This window comes from Protomyctophum parallelum (genome assembly GCF_964188405.1).
Source record: "Protomyctophum parallelum genome assembly, chromosome: 7".
NCBI lineage: Eukaryota > Metazoa > Chordata > Actinopteri > Myctophiformes > Myctophidae > Protomyctophum > Protomyctophum parallelum.
In genome coordinates this window covers 17432633-17439159 of record NC_139705.1, presented here as the reverse complement: position 1 = coordinate 17439159, position 6527 = coordinate 17432633, and positions in this window count along the sequence as shown.

The window sequence follows — 6527 nt, the reverse complement described above, 5'->3', positions numbered from 1 at the left end:
CTTCTCGACGTTCCCGGACCTTACTCAAATAAAACCTGGAACTGGTACACTACGGTATTCATTTAGGAAAAATAAACCCATAAACAGTTAAAATATGGAGACAAATTTAGGAATGCGTGGCACGAAACAATCTGAAACGCTAACTCTTCTGTGGACAGTGGACATGGCGCTGAAACAAATCAATTATATCTTTACTTTTTGGGGAAAAAAACTGCCAAATCAAAGGAGTAGTTCATGCAAAAATGACTTATTTTGCAAGCGAAATGCAAGTGAAAAATCTGATCACCCTATAAGAGAAATTCCCCTGTGAAATGGGCACTTTGACCGGTCACATTCGACACATTGCTGGCCGTGGGGCAACTGGGGACTCCTGCTCCCCAGACAGTCTAAACCATTCAGCTCTGGTTAGAGATTAATTTGGTTCTGCTTAAGGTTGGTGGAAATGCCAGCCGGTTCGTGGCCGGTTCCGTGAAACAGGGTTCCCCGGTCATGGAATTCCTGGAAATATATTTAAAAAAAAGATATTCTATATTATATGCCTTATTTTTGCTACACTGCCTGTATTTGGCCATTGCACATAGGAATATGAGACTCATTATTGCGCTGAATGATTGTTCTATAGACCTAGAAATTGGGTTAAATATTCTGGAAAGGTTTTGGAAATTCAGTGGTACAAATGTGTGGGAACTCTGGTGAAAGCTCCCAAGTGGTTCCAAAAATCTAGAACGGAACCAGTTCTAAAACATGGTGCTTGTCTGCCTTATGTAACACACAGCCATGGGGAGAGGAGACTTTGTGTGTCACATTGGTTTAAATGCTGCTTAATGATTCTGTATGTTCTTGTAAATCATTCCATGTGCTACCGATGATCCCGCCTGCTGTCGTGTCAAAAGTCAACTCTTGGCATCAAGCCTTTTTCCGCATTGGCCCTGTTTCTTCTTCTTAACGGCTCTGTTAACCACCAGTGGGTGGGATTATCATTATTTGGATTTGGATTTTGTATGTTTTTTCGTAGAATCGTCATTTTATGTGGAGGATAATTCCACCAGTGGTGACGGAGAGAGATACTGTGAATACAAAGGAGGAAAAAAAACAAATACACTGTAGCGATTGCTTAAGAGTGAGTCATCATAGTTGTCGAACGGTGATGTATTCAAATGTCTAATCAAGAAGAAAAGACTGGCATTAATGTGTTTTATGACTAATGTTTTGCCAGTGTGCGAGCATTTTCTTTCTGTTGATACTGGACCGCAGCACTGACGTGGGCTCACTTTGGGAGGCCTTGAGTCAAGAGCACAAACCTTTTTTTCTAGCTTGTTATGTTGAATAATATCGTTTGTAGGGCTCTGTAATTCAATTCCCCTTTTTCTCCCCTTTTGCTATATTAAAATATCAGATGATGATAAATTGTTCTTTAGTGCCTTATTCAATGTCACACTAAATGCCTAATGAAGCCAGAGAGCGATATTTACAAATGGCCTCTGTCGGGTAGGAAACGTCATATGTCCAAAAGTGAGGTGTGTGTGTGTGTGTGTGTGTAATCCACGTAATTCGAGAACCGTTCGCCCCACCGACTTCAAATTCGACACACGTTTCACACCCCCGCAGGAGGTGCAGTGCCCGGTGTCGAGTCGGTCAGACCCACGGTTGTCCAGAACCGCCACAAAAGGCATCTGCCCGGGCTCTGGACAGGGTCCCTTCCCAGTGTCCCTATACGGAGCTGGCCTGTTCTGACATCATTCTGACGTCTGCATAGACTCCATATTTGGGCATGCCTGAACTTCATATACAGCATAAAAGGGACACGGACATAATATCAGGGTGGGGCATTCATTTCCAACTTGCATCGTTCCAAGTAGGCCAGTGCCCAACAGGCACCGCTGTAGAGGCTCCAATGGGCACCGCTCTAGTAATAATAATAAGCAGCAGATCTACAAGCTCTGCTAATTTGTTTGCTTTTGTGGGACACTCTGGTATGATTAAGTGGGGTTAGCTTTAATTCACAGAAAAGAAAAAAACAACAAAAGCTAGAATATGGAGATATGGGGTTTCTGCCCGGCAGCAACGATGTTTACAAATGCAGGTAGGGGTGGTACGAAAGCGGGCCAGACCATCTTTAATGAGACCCATGAGATGATGTGTAATGGAGCGTGCATGTTCTGTGTGACCGCTGTACTGTCTGTAAGCACACTATGCTGACAAACATTTGTTCCGTTTTCCCAGAAGCAGAGAACACCCAGGGCTAAAGTTAGCCCTTAGCATGGGGAAGAGGTGCCAGTCAAAAACATGGCCAAACATGTTTGTGTCGAGGACCCCTGAATTAATGCTTCAAAACCTTTTCAGGCCGCAACCCTGGCTATTTTGGACAAACTGCACATTGTCTGTATTGTAGGCTTATGTTATGTAGCCTACAATACAGACAATGTGTAGTTTGTCCAAAATAGCCAATCTAAGCTACAGGTATCTGTATTTGTGATGTTCCTATAGGGCTTAAGTGGTTAAAAAAAAAGACCTGTTCATGTGTAGTGATCATATGTCCTTGTACTATATCACACTTGATTCTTTTTGGTATATTTGCCACCCAAAACCGCCATGTAATTCATGTAATTTCAGATATATCGCCCCTGGCCGATATCAGCCAGGCATCCAGAGATCAGCGCAATGAGACACCTATTGTCCGGTGAAGTAGTACTCTTTATTTCCAACATGAGACAACAGCCACAAATGAACATGCAACTCTCCCTAGTATAGCTCTACGTCATCTTATACAAATAATGATTCTTTTGATACAAAATATATTTATCATATAAATATCATATGTAAGACCATTATGTACATAACATTTACATTACTACATCCATAACCTTTTATAATAACATTATTTTCTTTGTATTATTACTGTATATACATTTAACAGGTATTATTAATTCATTTATTATTAGGATTATTTATCATCTAAAGGTATAACTCTGAAAAGGAAAACAAAAATAAGCATGTGGCGGAGATTAAAATGGGACCATATATATATATATATATATATATATATATATATATATATATATATATATATGATATATATACCTGACGTTTACTGTGCTTGAATGGCCGAAGGAGAGCAGCGTTTTGTCCTTTGGTGGTGAGAAGCGTGGGTATAAAAAGCGTGATTTTACACTTCGCCGCACGGCGGTCGGTCTCGCGTGCCAGAAAATAAGGCGATCTATAAAACAAGGGTTCACAGACTTTTTGGGTCGCGACCAGAGCCGAAGAGTTTGATCAATCCTCAAGCCGATTAGCATTTGAGTACTTTTTAACACCTCTTGGACAGCCGGCGGAGTAGTCTCTCAAGACAGACTGTTGCCTCGCAACAATTGAGGAACAACAGGGGAGGCGCTGTTTTCCCGAATATTTGACGATGGGATTCTCATATTATTGCCGGCGGAGAGGTCCAAAATGTTTGGAATTCCCAGAAAATATGTAATGTAAATGTAAAATGTCCACGAAAATCTTCATGGGGGCCTAAAGGGGCCCTGGGAGTCTTCATGGGGGCTGCGGCCCCGTGGCCCCCACAGACTCTACGTGGTTGGTCACGACCCTCCCCTGTGGAGAGTGGAGACCCTATCCCACCCAGCACCCTGACAAGCATTTGGAATTGTAGGAGTTGAGGCATTACATTTAGTTTGACTCGGTTCTACAGTTAAAACGTTGTGTACTATCTGCATATATCATGTGTATATACTGTATCTTGGTTTGTTTGAGTGTTTGTTTGAGTGTTGCACATCAACCTAATCATCACCCCTCCCCCAAAATAAGTTTGGGAACCACTGCTCGGCTATTTTTTGGCACGTTGGCGACACTGCCGTGCGACGTCGCGTTAATCGGGTATTTAGTATGCAAAGCACATGGTGTTCAACTGACTATTTTGTACAAGGTGAAAACGGGGCCAAGCCCAATACTAGTATTTTCCAGCAGCTATTCCTTTTTTTTCTTCTTCTTTTTTTGGGGGAGGGGGGGGATTCCACATACACAATTTTGGAATCAAGCACGCAGCTTTCACTATCCCAACACAGAACCGCCCAGGGCAGCAGAACAACCACGTTTAGTAGTTTCACCAATTAAACCCCTTTTGTTATCCTTATGGGGGGGTTATTGATTATCTCCTACACACGCACACACACATCAATTATTTGCTTTATCCACAATATGTTAACCACATGAACCCAGGAGGAACATTAGCCAAAAAAAATGCAGATCTTCAAGCACAAAACCAGCTATTTTTGAGTAGATTGAGTAGATTTTGTGTAGGGGGGAAAGCGGTCCAAGTACAGGTCCACTCCAGGTGATTAAATTCAAGAGAGTTCAAAGGAGTAGATCTCATTTTCAATTACACAGCCCATAAAGCCTTGGAAAAAAAAACTCTTGTCGCATTCCTGAGCCAACAATTTGATGACCGATCTTAAGAGTGAGTCATAATTGCCAAACGGTGATGTGTATAAAGGTCTATTGCTATCTTCAAATATCAGACGATGATAAAATGTTCTTTAGTTCCTTATTCAATGTTACACCGATGACACCACTCAAATAGTATTTTATTCCGAGTCGCCTATATTGATCGACGATGACCCGGTCATAAAATCCCCCGGGAATGCGACAGAAAAAACACCAAACATTATCCTGGTTCCAGCCTGATTCACTGCGTTCCACGGATTTGTTTTGTCTCCACTAAGTAGCAAAGTGACAAAACAAATCCGGCTGGAAACCAGGCTACCAAAACATCTCCATGAATTCAAGGCTTCGTGGGGTGTGTAATCGATAGAAAAAAGCACTCCTTTGAACTGAAGTGGTTAGTGCATTCAAACTGTCAGCAGCTCATCATTGCGCAAGTATGTGCAAACATCCCTGGGTGTTATATAAGCTAGAGCAGCGCTTGCTCGCTGTCATGATTAGATCATGCTGGAGTGTGTAGGTGTGTGTGTGTGTGTGTGTGTGTGCACAAAGCAGCAGCACTCTGTCTATCCTGGACTGGTGCACGAGTTGCATAAGCTCACATACATGGAGAGTGTCCCCTCCTTTTTATGAAGCTCACCTCTTACAGTATTGTTTCACATGCAGTGTTTTACCGACATAATGTACTCGCTAAAAATCCACTCTTATCAGTCTTATCAGAAATGTGAATCTATCACTCTTCGTCATATCAAATCTATAACTCTGTCCATCGATCAGTCTATTCCTCTGTTGCTCTTATCAATCTATCACTATCAATCAATCTGACTCAATCACTCCATGTCTGTCACTGTACCAGTCTATGTCTATCACTATAACTCAGTGGTTTTCAACCCTTTTCGTGTCTAGGTCCATTATTTATTCGGCATTTGAGCCACGGACCACCATTTGATGAGATTTAGCCTCTCGGAGCCAAAACCAAAAAATATTTTGTTAATGTTGGATAAGATTTTGTCCACAACTCCATGCCGTATTGATGTTGGTAGGAACAACAGGCAAACGTTGACCAAAATAACAATTCTTCTATATTCTCTGATTGTGTAGACTTAAGAGAATTAAGTAATGCAGATTTTTATTAACAATAATTTTACTCTTGAGAGCGTAATTTAACTAGTTAAAGATCTATAAAGGGACCATTTGTTTACCAACTCTCCATCATTTAGCTGGGGACCACCTGGACCACTGGTGGTCTCCGGATCACTGGTCTATCACTCTGTCCCGTTTAACTAGTCAAGTCAGTCTACCACTCTGATTCTATCACTATATATAATATCTTGTCTTATATGGCTGGGCATATATCGATACTATTGATATTGTGATATTAGACTAGATATCTGGGGATATAATATATCATAATATTGTGATTCTTTTCAGTTGTAACTTATAACTTAAACGTTGTCAAATAACTATAGCCAAAATAGCAGATCATAGATCGTCTGTTCTTTTTTTTTTTATAGGCCTACCTATGTGATAGTATTGTCGCGATATGATATTACTGTACCTACTCCCTCTTCTCTATACACCCCCCCCCCCCCCCCCTCTCTCTCTCTCTGACACACACTAGCAAAATTCCAATCCTCATACATCCATCCTTGCGCCCTCCTGTCACGCCTAAGCCCCACCTCTGAGCAAAGGAGGCTAGGACCGAGGAACGGATGGTGTTCGCTGTAAGTAATGGGAACGCTCCTCGCTCAGTACAGCGTCATTTTAGAAGCTACGGCAGTTCCTGATGATGACGTGTGTGCTGGATCAGCGGAGTACTCCGGAGCCCGGAGGGTTGTCATGTGGAGGAGGAGACATTATAAGTCACATGTTCCTAAGAGGGAAAAACTAAAAAGAACATCCACAAAGGAGACAGGAAGGATATACTTGACGTATCCTCGCCCAGATCCTCGCTCCAATTAAGCGGCTTGACGGGGAGGAGCCTCCTGTCTCCTTGCTCCCGGCTCCTCCAAAAAAAAGCAAACGGGCTCTATGCACGTACGCCGTTTTGGAAATAACTCTTCCTGCTTTCGGGCCTCTTCTGA